Source organism: Rhinatrema bivittatum, chromosome 6 (genome assembly GCF_901001135.1).
Source record: "Rhinatrema bivittatum chromosome 6, aRhiBiv1.1, whole genome shotgun sequence".
Taxonomy (NCBI): domain Eukaryota; kingdom Metazoa; phylum Chordata; class Amphibia; order Gymnophiona; family Rhinatrematidae; genus Rhinatrema; species Rhinatrema bivittatum.
In genome coordinates, this window is record NC_042620.1 from 192,314,397 (window position 1) to 192,329,766 (window position 15,370).

At 45.8% G+C, this 15,370-nt stretch overlaps 1 protein-coding gene across 1 annotated transcript in view; it reads right to left on the reverse strand.

Moving 5' to 3' along the window:
• The window catches only part of GPR1 (G protein-coupled receptor 1), a 29,527-nt gene extending 25,543 nt beyond the window's left edge, over nucleotides 1-3,984 (reverse strand). The window contains exon 1 of the mRNA XM_029606334.1: nucleotides 3,733-3,984. The gene's annotated coding sequence lies outside the window, so the exon portion shown is untranslated. The remainder of the gene's footprint in view (nucleotides 1-3,732) is intronic.
• Between the last annotated feature and the right edge of the window lie 11,386 nt (nucleotides 3,985-15,370).

The window sequence follows — 15,370 nt, forward strand, 5'->3', positions numbered from 1 at the left end:
CTGTGTTGAGCCTCACCATAACCCTGTACAGACATCACACTGAGTCTTGTAAAGCAGAAATACAGTATGGACTTGTGAGTGATGGACTCAAGCAATAAGGGTTTCTTAAAAAGAAAAATGGAGAGCATGGTCATAAAAGCAGGTATTAGGAGTGGCCAAGGCTACAGCAAAGGACTCAAATTCATCTCCTGATCAAAGCAGTGCACCAGTTCTGGGGAGGGAAGGTGGGAAGACCGGATTTTTAAAAGGCTGCATGCGTAAATTGTGGGGGTTAAGGCGCCTGGCTGGGGCTTGCCTGCACTACACGCAATTTAGAATGGGCCTGGCACATGCATATCCCCCGATATGTGCCGAAGTGCCAACCTGTCTGAAAGGGGCAGGCCAGGCGGGGTGGGTCGGGACAGCGCCATTAGACGCTGTCCTGGGGAAGTGCGCACTGGCAGCCGGCTGGTGCGCAGAGTTTACTTCTGCTCCGGAAGAGCAGTAAGTAGAAAAACAAACAATTTAGGGAAGGTTAGAGTAGGTTTAGGGGTTGGGGAGGTTAGAGTAAGAGGGAGGAAGGATAGGGTTAGGGAACTGGTCTAGGCCTGATTGCATCGCTGTGTGTATTTTTCTAAAATTCTATGCCCCCCGCATGCGCCCATGGACGTGAAAATCCAGCGCACATGTGCGCATGGATATCACATTTTATGACATGTGTGTGCCGATGCGCGCACGTTATAAAATGATCGTGTCCATGTGTGCATGCCGGGAACCGCGTGCACTCATTTTAAAATCTACCTTTTAATGAGAGGAAAATGGAGAATTCAAAACAAATGCACACTTTTTAATACAGAGAAATGTAAAAACCATTTGAAATAAAATATAATAGGTTACAAAAAAGGGACCTTAGAAGATCAAAAGAAGAAGAAATGCAGTCAAGAAACACTTCATACTTTAAAGCTTGGTTGAGTTCCCATTGAAGAATTCTCTATGTAATGTTGGCATGGGGGTTCTGATTTATTACATTCAAAATAATGGGCTGAGCTCCTTTGGAGGAGATACTTAAATCAGTAGCATCTTCTCAGGGATAAAATAAAAGATTGGAATGCACAGGGAGGATTCTGTTTGTTGGGTTTGGTTTATTTTCACTTTGTGAGATTAATATTTACTTGCACTGCTGCATGAAAGCTCTGCCCTCATTCATTAGTTTAATTGAACACTTCTGAACACTAGCTTCTTATTTGCTCTAACTGTGGTACATCACCTGAGGAAGAGACCTGCCTAGCTCCAGAAGCTGCAGCAGTAAACATTCATTAGCTCTATAAAGGTTTTAATTCATTGTAATTTTGTCAGGCTCACATGGTACTTCTCCTATTTTCAGCCTGTCACTTTGACAAAGAAAGGAGCAGCAAATCCCATGCACAATCGAATCCATTGGAATAACCCTAGTCCTATAACTGGCACTTGGAGTCCTGCATTAGGTTGATAGGCGAGAAATCCCCACCGTGCGACTGGAGCATTTCCTCTAAGCACCTGCTGCTAGTCATTTCTGGAGACAGCATGCATGCTGGGCTTCCTGGATGAACCTTTCGTCTGACCCAAGTTGGCAAATCTTATATTCTTAGCTGCTAGAAAAATTCTATATAAGAGATTCCATTGAGGGTTCTTCAATGTTCTTTCTTTTTTCCTATCTCAGAGTACTGTAAAATTATATCTCACTCTGTTCAATATTCTTTCTTCTTTATTTTTGTGTGGTGCATGGGGAAATTAAACTTTTCGGATCAGATTTTAAGATCGGCCAGACAGGGCAAAATAATTGTGATAAAAGCCTGCTTTTCAGTTTGCGTGCACCGTTTGCAATAGCATGTTCTGCCCAAGGCTTTAATGTCCTATAGTTTCTGAAAGGGAAATAATTAAACAGATATATGTTTGCAAGTAGACACCTGTGCAAAGACAGCTGTGGGACCTTGGCTTGTGAGGGCTAAGTTAAAGGATTGAGCCAAAGTCCGGCCACGCTTTGGGTAGAACATTTTCTAGGCAATTTTTTTTTCCACTTCCAAAAACTACAATAAAATGCACCATTTTGTAACTTCCTAAGACAATAAGTTTGCAGAGGTTCTTCTCTTGTCCTCTCATTCCCTTTCCTTCCTCTAGCCTCCCGCCCCCCAACACACACACTTTTTTTTTTTTGGCTGATCTTAAAATCTAGCCATTGGTTTACAGAGGAGCAGATGGCCTGGCATTATGCCAGAGGGCTCTAAACAAATACAATGGTTTTCAGGAGCTGCACAAACGTATATGTTTCTCTTTTTTTCAACTAATTTTTCTGGCTTGTAAGCAATGAAAAGGGGAATATATATGTGCATAAAACATAAAATGTCAGGACTTCCATACTGTCAGGCCAGGATGTGCTAAAAGTGGTAAAAATCTAGGAGCAGCAGGCCAGTTGAAAATGTACTACTTCCCATTTAGGGCTAGATTTAAGAGTATGGCGCCCATAGACGGGGGGGTTCTTTCTCCAGAAATCAGGGAAGGACAGGGGAGCGCCCACGTTATTGGGTGCCTACAGAATTTGGTGCCTTAGGCATGTGCCTATGCCTGGCCCTGTCACTGCTCCCAGTCCTACTGAATCTCAATCAGCGGAGAACAGTCCTTTGTGTCCTGCTCCAGCCCCTCTCCTCCCCACCCAAGCAGCATGCAGGGAACAAGAGGGGAGAAGGGTAGTCAGAGCAGAGCTATGGAAAACTACTCCTTAATCCTATTCTGTGCATAGGGGATAGGCACCCACAGTGCCTGTGGTAGTAGTAAATACCTCAATCTGGCACAGAATACTAGGACAAAAATGGGCTATTGCTGTGGTCATAGCTATTTAATTGTGTTTCCGTTCTTCAGCTCTCCATACCTCAGATTCTATTTTCAAAAGAGTTTTGCACTAACAGAACGGAAGAAACCTTTTTGAAAATATAAACATGTAAATATGAGGGACAGTCACTAAATAAATAAAGATGCAAGAGGATGATAGACCATCAGTTGGACAAGTTAGAAGGTGGGTGGGTGGTTGGGAAGGAACCTGGGTCTATGGGTGCACTTCTTTGGTTTGCACCATTAGAGGACCAATGCTGGCTGTTGGTGGGTGCTGCATTAAATCAGATGTATGTGGTCTAATAGCAAGCATTTACTATCTGCTATAGCACAGTCTGGTGCCCTCAGCTGCCTACTGTAGCTTTGCATCACATTTTAAGACTGTTTTTTTTTCCACTAATAGAGTCATTTTCCCTTTTTTGTCACCAGACATTTTAACTACTCTCAGTGGAACATATCAACATAATTCATTTAATTCAGGGCATTCTAGTAGTTACTTTTTCCAGTAATAGAAGAGTTAAAGGCAAAATCAATGTCACTGGACCAATATTTTTGCTTTTAAACCTTCCCCCCCCCCTCCCTACCCTCCCTCTAAATGAATATAGAGTTTAAGAAAAGCAACACAGATGGCCATTGAAAAAAAGAGTTCCAGCATAAATCCCACATGAATGAACGTCAGTTCTCTGATAAATGTGAAAGCAATGACATGCCCCTTGTGTTACTAACTAGAGAGCTGCCCAACAGGCTTTACTTTCAGTAACTCCTTCTTGCTTATTGCCCCCAATGCCCTCTGCTCAGAAGCTGAGCTGACAAAAATGATATTTTGTAATTTGGGATGTTGGAGGTATTATTTATGGAACAAACTATAGATGAAAACTTGGTACTCACCTCTTTGCTGTGCCTGCCTGGGAACGTGTGAGTTGAAAGGTCCCTTTGCTGTGCTGTCGGGCAGTTTCAGCTCTGGGTCTCTGATTTATTGTCCCTCTGACGATGATTAAGCCTCTGACATAGACCCGATCGCTTCGTCAGGAAAACGTACAATTTCCTCTTCCTCCAGCAGGCATAATAACAACTTCTGCTGCTCAGCACGTCTCGTTACAGCCTGTGCCTTCAAAGAACTTTGTCTCGGTCTTTGGATGACATTCACAACATCTGGATCCAGTGACTGAGGAGGTGTGGTCTGGTATTTAGAGCACTGAAAAGGAATGTTCTACAAAAAAATTGTAATTAGCTCCAAAAGTTACTTCCAAAATATATAATCTGCAAAAAAAAAAAAAAATCAAAAAAAAAATCAACGCTTTCTATTTCTTGGGGAGGGATTCAAGCAAAAGTCAAATATCTTTCATAACAGGGACTCAGTTCTGCTTCCTCTAAAATAAGAACTATTATTTACTGCGAATGCTCACGTCGCTGATGAATATAACTGTGTCCTGTGAAAAGCTGTCATCGTTGCAACAGATTCCGAGGGATTCTTTTTTATTGTCGTTGTGGGATTTGAGAGCCCTTGAGAATACTGACCATACATCTGCCAGCCAGGCAAACAGATACACAAGTCATGTTATACTTTCCAAAAAGAATGACAACCTATTCAGTCAACTCTTCTTCCTGATCTGCAGCCACTCATCTTATTGCTTGCTTTCCTCCCTTATGAAAACAATATTCTACTTTTATGTGCCGTGTTTGTGTATCTTATTGGCAGCTATCCTCCCTTTACTATGAAAGCATGGGATAAATGCGGGGTGGGGTGATCTCTTAGGGAGTAATTTGTAAAGGGAAAGTACGTTCATAGAAACATAGAAATATGACGGCAGAAAAAGATTGTATGGCCCATCCAGTCTGCCCATCTGTCCAATTAATATAGTAGTATAATTACCATCACTTTCATAGAGATCCCCTGTATTTATCCCATGCTTCCTTGAATTCAGACACTGTTTTTGTCTTTACCACTTCCTCTGGGAGGCTGTTCCACTCATCAACCACCCTCTCTGTAAAAAAATATTTCCTAAGATTACTTCTGAGTCTACTTTCAACCTCATCTCATGACCCCTCATTTTAGAGCTTCCTTTCCATTGGAAAAGGCTCACCTCCTGTGCATGTCTCTATCATATCTCCCTTCTCCTCTGGGGTACACATGTGTAAATCTTTTAAGTCTATCCTCATATGCTTTAGAACAGAGACTAATGACCATTTTATTGGCCACCATCTGGACTGACTCCATCCTATTTATATCCTTTTGAGGGTGCGGTTTCCAGAATTGGATACAGTATTCCAAGTGAGGTTTCACCAAAGACCTATTCAGGGACAAAATCACCTCCCTTTTTCTGCGGATCATTCCTCCCCCTATGCAGCCAAGCAGCTTTCTGGCTTTTAACGGGGCTTTCTCTGTAGGTACCCGGATCAGTCCAGACCGAGGGTTGAGCCTCCTGTCCAGCAGATGGAGACAGACTAAAACTGAAAAGGGTATCCTATATCAGGACAGAGCCTACCCTGCAGCCCCTCAGTATTTGTCTGTCTCCAGCAGATGGATCAACTCACCCTGCGGTTCCCTGATCTTGGCTAGTAGCCTTTCTACAGTTGGGGTACTTACCTTAAGAGGATCAAGCAAGAATTTGGTTGTTGTTTTCTGGTAATTAAAAAAAAAAAAAAAGAAATTGGCTCTGTTTTGTATTTTGGAGACAACACTGTCTCCACACTCTTGCGGGGCTTAGGGGGGCTTGGTCCCTTGTGTTCTTCATAGCCTAAGCCCCTGTTCCCGGTGCTCCTAGTGGGGGTGAAACTGGTGGTCCAGTTACTCCCCCCTCCCTAGCTGCCTATTTCCATTGGGAGAGTTTCTCCCCTGCTAGCTCAAGTTTCTTTGCTTGCTTTCAGTTTAAAAAAAAAATAAATAAATTTGCCACAAGCCCTTTTACCTTCCCTTCAGGGACAGAGTTATTTCATTCTCTGGCAGCCTGGTGTTACTAGAGGAGCGTGCAGGGTTCAGTCCACTGCCTCCACTCCTCCCAGCAGCAAGGGTCCTCTATCAGCTGATTTCCCCTTCTGATCGCGACTCCTCTTCAGTGAGCATGCCGCGATCACAGTGCTGCCTGGCTTGTGGAGAGCCCTCGATGCGTTTTTCGCGTGAAGGGCTCTGTTCTTCGTGCTTACCGGGGGGGGGGGGGGGAAGGTCCCTCCCAGGCAGCGCGCTCTAATCCAGCCCGGGGTCGTTCCTCTCAGCACGTGGCCAGGCTGTTCCCGGGTCGGCAAACCGCGGGAACGGCGGCCATCTTGGGAATTTCAGCAGCTCCTGATTTGGAGCTGCTCAGTGGGGAAGATGCGAATTTTTCAGGTTCTCCCCCCGAATTGAGCCCCGTGTGGCCCCAGGACGTGGCCCCTGACTCCACTCCCCCCCTCCCCCCCTCCTCCGGCAAGTCTAGGCCTCGTTTTTCTTTGGAATTTGTGCTCCTCATGCACAAATCCTATCTGGCCAGCTTGCAGGAGGAGGAGGATCCCTCCCCAGGACCCTGCCAGCCAAGCTCCCGTGGTTGGACCCTCCGATCTCTCCTGCTCCAGACGCGCACGCGTCGGTCCGGGTTTGGGTGGTCCCGGGGGCTTGGGTGAGAACAAGGTGCATAAGCTGCCGGAGGACCGACCAAAACAATCCTGAGCTTTTGTGTCTTCCCATTCCCGGTTTCGGGGCCATCGTCAGTATATGGCTAGAGGACATGGTGCTGCTTCTCGGGGTTATCCTTCCAGGTCTCAGTCTTGGTCTCAGCCCTTTCGAAGTCGCTGCCCCTTCTGTGAGGGGGCCTCCCAACATTCCACCCCAAAGTCCGCTTCCCAATGAGATTCGGTCGACCCACTCCTCCGTTCCCAATCTAGGGGGTCGCCTCTCCCGATTCTTCGAGGAATGGATCAAGATCACATCGGACCAGTGGGTTCTTGAGATTATCTGAGATGGTTATGCTTTAGAGTTTTCTTGAGATCTGCCGGACCTTTATGTAGTCTCTCCTTGCGGATGTCTCAAGCGGGATGTGGTAGCCCAAACCCTTACCAGGCTCCAGCTGCTGGGAGCCATTGTCCCGGTCCCAGAGCTGCTGGGAGCCATTGTCCCGAGCTCCTCTTCCTCCCAGAGGAGGAGCTCGGCGCTGGCCAGTATTCCATCTACTTCATAGTACCCAAAAAGGAAGATTCCTTTCGCCCGATCTTAGATCTCAAGAGGGTCAACCAGGCCCTCAAGGTGCCTCATTTCCGGATGGAGACCCTGAGGGCGGACATAGCGGCAGTTCATCTCGTCGAATACTTAGCCTCTCTCAACCTGACGGAGGGGTACTTACACATTCTGATTCGCTCCGACCACCAGAAGGTCCTTCGCTTCCACATCCTGGGCCAGCATTTTCAGTTCTGGGCGCTTCCTTTCAGGCTCGCAACCGCGCCACACACCTTCACCAAGGTCATGGCGGTGGTGGCAGTGACTCTCCGCCGGGAAACCGAGTCTTGGTCCATCCTTATCTGGACAATTGGCTCGTGAGTGCCAAATTGGAGGCTCTTTGCCGGCAGGCGGTCGACCGGGTTCTAGCTCTTCTTACCTCTCTCAGGTGGATAGTCAACTTCCCCAAAAGCCATCTCCAACTTTCTCAGGTGTTGGAGTTCCTGGGGGCCCAGTTCGATACCCAGGTCGGCAAAGTGTTTCTGCCCCGTTCCCAGGTGCTCAAGCTCATCGGCCAGGTACACAACCTCTTGTCACTTCCACTCCCGATGGCTTGGGACTACCTCCAGGTACTGGGGACTATGGCCTCCACCATCGACCTCGTCCCCTGGGTCTTTGCGCATATGCAACCGTTACAGAGAGCTTTGCTATCCCGCTGGCAGCCGGTGTCGGAACAGTTTCAAACGGTTCTTCCGCTTTCGGACTCTATCATTGCCGACATACAGTGGTGGCTTTCGCTCACACATCTTCTGAAGGGAATACCTCTTCAGACTCCACAGTGGATCATAGTCACTATGAATGCCAGTCTCTTCGGCTGGGGAGCAGTCTATCAGTCCCAGACCACTCAGGGATACTGGTCCCCAGTCCAATCCCGTTGGCACATCAATCGGCTGGAAGCCCAGGCAGTTCGCTTGGCCCTCTAGGAGTTTTTGCCCCTCCTTCGAGGCAAGGCTGTGAGGGTCCTCTCCGACAACTCCACTATGGTAGCCTATATCATCCGGCAGGGAGGCACTCGGAGTCGCCTGGTGGCCCTGGAAGCCAGCCGGCTCCTTGCCTGGGGGGAGCGTCACCTGGATTGCCTGGCGGCCTCCCACATAGCAGGCAAGGAGAATGTGCAAGCCAATTTTCTCAGTCACCAGCGTCTCGATCCGGGAGAGTGGGAGCTCTCGGACGAAGCCTTGGACTTGATCATCAGCAGGTGGGGTCCCCTGCACCTGGATCTCATGGCGACCTTGGGCAATTCCAAAGCCAACAGGTTCTTCAGTCGCTGGAGAGAGCACTGTTTGGAGGAAGTGGATGCTCTAGTTCTCCCCTGGCCCTCGGACGTCCTCCTCTATGTATTTCCTCCGTGGCCTCTCGTGGGCAAAGTGCTCCAAAGAATAGAACTTCACGAGGGGCCAGTCATCCTGGTAGCTCCGGAATGGCCCCGCAGGCCGTGGTTCGCGGATCTGGTCAACCTGGCGTCGGACGGCCCTCTTTGACTCGGCCATCTTCCTCGTCTGCTTCGACAGGGTCCCGTATTTTTTGACCAGGCAGATCGCTTTTGTCTAGCGGCCTGGCTTTTGAACGGAGACATCTGAGACGTAAAGGCTATAAGGAGGAGGTGATTATCACTCTCCTGCAGACGCGTAAGTCATCTACTTCCTTGGCTTATGTTTGCATTTGGAAAGTCTTTGAGAATGCCTGTTCTGAATTGGGTGTCTCGGCGTGTTCGGCACTGCTCTCCGTGGTTCTTTCCTTTCTTCAGAAAGGTCTCTCCAAAGGTCTTTCCTTCAATTCATTACGCGTCCAGGTGTCCGCTCTCGGTTCTCTTCTCGGTCGAGTTGACGGGCACACCCTGGCATCTCACCTGGACGTTGCTCGGTTCTTGAAGGGCGCCAAACACTTGAGGCCTCCCGTCCATCCCACATGTCCGTCCTGGAATCTCAATTTAGTCCTCCGGGCTCTCTGTGGGGCTCTGTTCGAACCTCTCCGACGGGCTACCCTAAAGGATCTTACACATAAGGCGGTTTTCTTAGTTTCTATTTGTTCCGCTCATTTGGTCTCGGAGATTCAAGCGCTGTCCTGTCGGGAGCCCTTTCTATTTTTTTCGGATTCGGGAGTCTCTCTCAAGACTGTTCCTTCCTTTTTGCCGAAGGTCGTTTCTTCCTTCCATGTTAATCAGTCGGTGGAGCTTCCTGCTTTTTCTGCGGAGGACGTTGCGGGTCCCGATGGGGGCGATCTTCGTCGGCTTGATGTGAAACATGTGTTAATCCGTTATCTGCAAGTCAACCTTTGCTCGGCATTACCGTCTAGATGTGCATGCCCCGGCCTTTGGTTCTTTTGGATGGCAGGTTCTTCTAGCAGGCCTGTCTCGGTCCCACCCGTTCTAGGGAAGCTTTGGTACATCCCACGGTCTGGACTGATCCGAGTACGTACAGGGAAAGGAAAATTAGTTCTTACCTGTTAATTTTCATTCCTGTAGTACCACGGATCAGTCCAGACGCCCTTCCCTGGTTTCTTTCCTTTCTGCCATCCGCTCGAAGCTTTTCCTACAAGTCTCTGGATGAATATCACCTATCATTATCTTACGGACACTGGAAGCATCTGTATAGATGACCAAGGATATGCAAGAGCGCTATTTTACAGAGTCCATTCCTTGTTGATAATTGTTTCGTTTGTTACTCATTTGCATGTTGTTTACTTGCTTGATCTCTTTTCAGGGTTATCTTAGTTCTTATCTGCTTTGACAATGGTTATACTGAGGGGCTGCAGGGTAGGCTCTGTCCTGATATAGGATACCCTTTTCAGTTTTAGTCTGTCTCCATCTGCTGGACAGGAGGCTCAACCCACGGTCTGGACTGATCCGTGGTACTACAGGAACGAAAATTAACAGGTAAGAACTAATTTTCCTTTATCCACCTGTTTGGGTACCTTAAGATCATCAGATACAATTACCTCCAGATGCCGCTCTTCCTTTGTTCTCAGTAGAAATTCACTTCCAATACTGTACTTTTCCCTTGGATTTTTGCACTGAACAAAAATATTTGTTAAGCAATTTTGCTTTTATCTCCTCAGCCTCTATATAATCCTCCCTTTCACCTTTGAATCTCACAATGCTACTTTTGTATTTCCTTCTATCACTAACATATCTAAAAAAAAAAAAAAGTGTTATTCCTCTTTACCGTATTTGCTATTTTTTTTCTATTTGAATTTTCACATTCCTGACTAATTTCCCAGCTTCTCTTAATTTTCCATTTATTGTCACCTGCCTTCCTCTTTCTGCCTTCCTCTTCCTCTTGTAGTTTATGAATGCTAACCTTTTCTCCCTTACCTTTTCAACTACTTCTTTAGAAAACTATAAGGATCTCTTTTTCCTCTTCCCTTTATTTACATTCCTAAAAAAAAGATTAGTTGTCCTTATGATATCTCTTTTTAATTTTGCCCATTGCCCTTCTACTTCCTCTAGATTTTCCCATCCAGATAATGACTCCTTGAGGTACTCCCCCATTTTGAAAAAGTTAGTTTTCCTGAAGTCTAGGACCCTCACCTTAAATGACTCTTTATCTATTGCGTCCTAATATTGAACCACTCCATCCAGTAGTTACTGGTTCCATTACAGCATCAGAAATACTGTCACCATTGGTAAGCACCAGATCCATTATCACCCCCTCCCATGTCGGTTCTGTTACCAGTTGACAGAACAGTTCTCCTTGCAGAGATTGTAGGATCTCCCTGCTTCTAGAAGATACTGCAGTTGGGATGTCCCAATCAACATCTGGAAGATTGACAACCCCTATCAGCAGCACCTCCCCTTTCACAGCAATCCTGTGAATATCCTCCAGTAAACCTCTTTCCATCTCCTCTGTCTGTGATGGAGGTCTGTATATTACTCCAATATAAATAGTTGTTCCATTCCCTCTTTCCAGATTAACCCACAGTGCCTCCTTCTTACCTTGTAAGCCCAGCAATGCTGTTGCTTTAATACTGTTCTTTCTATATAATGCCACGCCACCTCCTTTCCTTCCTACCTGGCCCTTCCTTAATAGATTGTAGCTGGATATAACTGTATCTCAGTCATGGTTTTCCATGTATCAGGTCTCCATGACAGTTACTATATCTAAATCAGCTTCTTCCATGACTGCCTCTATACCTGGGACTTTATTCCCCACACTATGAGTATTAATGTACACAGCTTTCCAAATATTGCATTTTTTTTTTATCCCCTTATTTCCCATTTCTATATGAGTATTTAATGTTTTACTTACCTTAGGGGTTTTTTTTTTTTTCAAACATCCCCAATGATTTTTGTTGAAAGCCCTCCTTAGCAGGTTTGCCATTCTGTGTTGAAAGAAGCTGTGGCCCTTTTTCGACAAGTGGATCCCATCTCTGCTCAGCAATCCTTGAAATATCATACTTTCCCTTTGAAAATTACCCCACCATAACTATCTACACAATCACACCTGCTAGTTTATGTGCAGATTATTATTATTATTATTATTATTTTTAGAGAAAATACACACATTCTGGAGAAAGTGTTGGGAGAGAAGGATGTTGTTAGGATTCGAGGAAACATGGGAGAAGCACAGAGGATCTCTGAGGGAGAGGTGAGGCTGGGCTATATGATCATTATCTACCATCATGTTCTATGTTTCTAGGTTAAAATGTAAAACTGTGTGTAATTCAAAATCCCTCCCAGAAGAAGGCCTCGTCACGCTGTGGGGGTACAGTATGTACAATACAGTCTCTATGAGCAGACTTTTATTCACATATCAGGTGGGCAGTTTTGTAAACTCTCATGTCTGTGGGTAAGGCACTGTTTTAGCCATGGAAATGGCTTTGAAATTCTACTACTACTATTTATCATTTCTAAAGTGCTACTACACATAGACTGCGCTGTACAGCTGCACACAGGGGAAGTTCCTGCTCCATGGAGCTTACAATCTAGTCAAGACAAACATACGTAACAAGACTATGGGAAGTATATTTATTGTAGAGAGGTGGTTATGATTTGAAAACAGCTTCAGAAAGATACTTTTTAGACTGAATTTGAATATGGCGAGAGAGGGAGCATGATGCACCGACTCAGGAAGTTTATTCCAGGCATATGGCATATTAAAGTGGAAAATGCAGAGTCAGGATTTGGCAGTGGAGAAAAAAGGCCCAGACAAAAGCAACTTGTTCAGTGAATGGATTATGAGAAAGGGTGTAGGGAGAGAGAAGCGAATATAGGTTAATGAGCAGCTGCAGAGTAAATGCATTTGAAAGTGAGTAGCAGAAGCTTACCATCCCTAATATATTATCAGCTTCATTACAATATGCAAGAGCCTCATTATCCCTTTCTGGATTTGCAGAGGCACTTTTGTGACCTTTGCTGCATCTTTCCATGTGTCCCTTTCTGTTTGTTTGCCCATATGCAATTGGACAGATGGATAGACAGGTACAGGAAATGCTATAGGCATGTTTAACTTATGAAACACATCTAAAAACCTTGGCTACTTCATTCAAGCCATCATAATCAATGCCCCATCGTGGACAAAGGCCCAAAAACAAATTGTATTGAACACAAAGATCAAGAAACTAGTTGAATGATTAGTGAGAAAGGCAATGCTCCTGTCAATTTTAGGCAATATGCTATGCAGCTCTGAAAAGCCTAAAATGTTTGTTATAAATACCCCCTGAGACAGAGCATTGAGCTCAAAATATGGCTGTGATGGGGAGTTCTTAAGCTGAGCTATGTATTTTGTTTTGTAAAGTATTTTATGGTAGTGTTTCCCAACCTTTTTATGCCCAAGGCACACTTATAGTAACAAAAATGTTGTGTAGCACACCAACCTCCACAGGACAGGCAATGAGGACATGGAGAGGATGCACATGGTCCAAAGAAGAGCTAGAAAAATACTGAAAGCTCCATCAGTCTCTCTTCCAAATTTTAAAATAAAGGGCGAGGGGGAATAGCGACACACATGAACTCATGTTGATGCCAGAGCAACCGCAAATGCCACAGAGACAGCCTTTACAGGACCCCAGATGGCACAGTCTGAAAGACATCTGCCTTGGGTTTCAGAGCAGGAAAGGACCAATTCCTTACAATAGTCATGGGATCCAGGCCCGCTAACCCTGCTTCAGCTGTAGAGAGATGGGTATGGGACAAACCTATGGATGTCAATCTGTTGACCCCCATATTTCTGCAATTTTGTGGACATTCCCTGCTCAGGGTTCTCAACCTTTGTGGTTCCAGTAGAACTGGATGGCTCCCATACACAAGCCCTGATAGACTCAGAAACTATAAAAACTAATTTGGAGAGGGCTGATCAAGATAATACAAATAAACTATGAGAAGTCTATTCATGGAAACCAGCAACAATAACCAAGCAGCCAGGTCTTGCTGAAGACCCCAGCCAAACAAGCTAACATTTAGTTCTTCCATGGCTCCTATACCACATTGTCCTGGCTCATGTTATCCAGTTTTTGGAACTGGCTTACGACTGGTCTGGCCAGATTAGACAATGACGAGATGTCATTCCCTGAGTCTTCCCATTAGAAGACCTACACTTATATGTCAGGGAACCTAAGACTTCCAAAACCCATCGACAATCCCAGCAAGAGAAAACTCAGTTATCCACATCACTTAGAGGTTGCGATAGTATTTCCAAGGCAAAGGAGGATACACAGGCGCTTCAGGATTCCATAGTTGTTCCCCCAGAGTAGGACAAGGAGGATAACCTGAGCAACTTTAGGCATGCCCAAAGAGAAGATGAGTCATTTAAGTTTGCCCAAGAACATAATCAATTGGTAGATAGGAAGCTAATCTCTGGGTCCTAACCCAACTCCTCCTGTCTTCATAATGAGGAGAGTCTTAGTGAACTGAATAGCAAAGGGGAATCTAGAGGGTGATACTTTTGAGTAACTCTTAGTGCCCTAGCTCTACCGCTAGCAAGTGCTGCAACTAGCCCACAGTTACCTCCTAAGGGGCCACCTAGGGGAAGCGAAAACTTGAGAGAAAATTCTGGCCCAGTTCCATTGGCCTAGCTTGCACCAGCAAATCCATGACTTTTGTCAACCCTGCCCTATATGCCAACTAAACAAACCTGCTGGGATTTGAGTAGCTCTCCTGGTGCCAATGCCTATACTTTGAAAAAATTGCTATGGGTCTGATAGGATAACTGGAAAGTTTCAATTATAGAAATAAATATATTTTAGACATCCTGGACAACGCCACCAGGTATCCAAAGGCTGTACATCTGTGGAATATGAAAACTCAAAAGTAACAACTGCTTTGATAGAGGTCTTCTTCCAGGTTGGATTACCCGTGGAGATCAAGGGACCCCATTCATGTCTAGAGTGAAGAAGCAAGTTTATGCCTTACTGGGAGTGAAAACCTTTCAGACCTCAGTCTACCATCCATAAACTGATGGAGTTTAACAAAACCTTCAATCAGATGCTGAGGAAGTTTATTGTGGAAGATGGCAAGAAGTGAAACTTGCTGTTGCCCTATATATTGTTTGTAGTCTAAGAAATTCCACAAAGCTCACTTAATATTTCCCTCTTCAAACAACTATATGGGAGAAGACCAAGGGGGATCTTAGATGTAGGCAGGGAGATATAGGAGGAGGAACCAACCAGAGCTATAGCATGTCTATGGCCAATATCATCATGGTCATAGGTGCCGCTACCAAAAGGCGCAGCAACTGCTGCCATGTGCCAAGGATAGCAGTGCGGCCGGCGGGTACACAGCAAAAGAAAAAGCAGCGCGACCCCATCAAAATCGACAGCATGGTTAGTGTGGCCTTAGGAAGTGGAAAAGCAGTGCAGCCCCGCTGGCAACGCTGCTGATTCTGGTGGGGCTGTGCTTACCATACCATTGATTTCGGCAGGGCCACACTGCTGAGGAGGAGGAGGAGGAGTGTGCCCTGCCAAAAGTAGTCCAATGCCCCGTGGCCGGAAGTCGTTCCCTTGGCAGTCTCTGCTGCTGCTTGCTAAGTCAAGGAGGAAGTGAGTGAAAGAGAGCATGTGTGCTTGTGTGTGAGAGAGGGAGAGTGAGAGAGAACATGTGTGCTTGTGTGTGGGAAAGTGAGAGAGAGCATGTGTGTTTGTGTGTGGGAAAGTGAGAGGGCATGTGTGCTTATGTGTGGGAAAGTGAGAGAGCATGTGTGCTTGTGTGTGGGAAAGTGAGAGAGAGCATGTGTGTTTGTGTGTGGGAAAGTGAGAGGGCATGTGTGCTTGTGTGTGGGAAAGTGAGAGAGAGCATGTGTGTTTGTGTGTGGGAAAGTGAGAGAGAGCATGTATGTTTGTGTGTGGGAGAGTGAGAGCATGTATGTGGGAGAGTGAGAAAGAGTATGTGTGTGTATGACAGGGAGC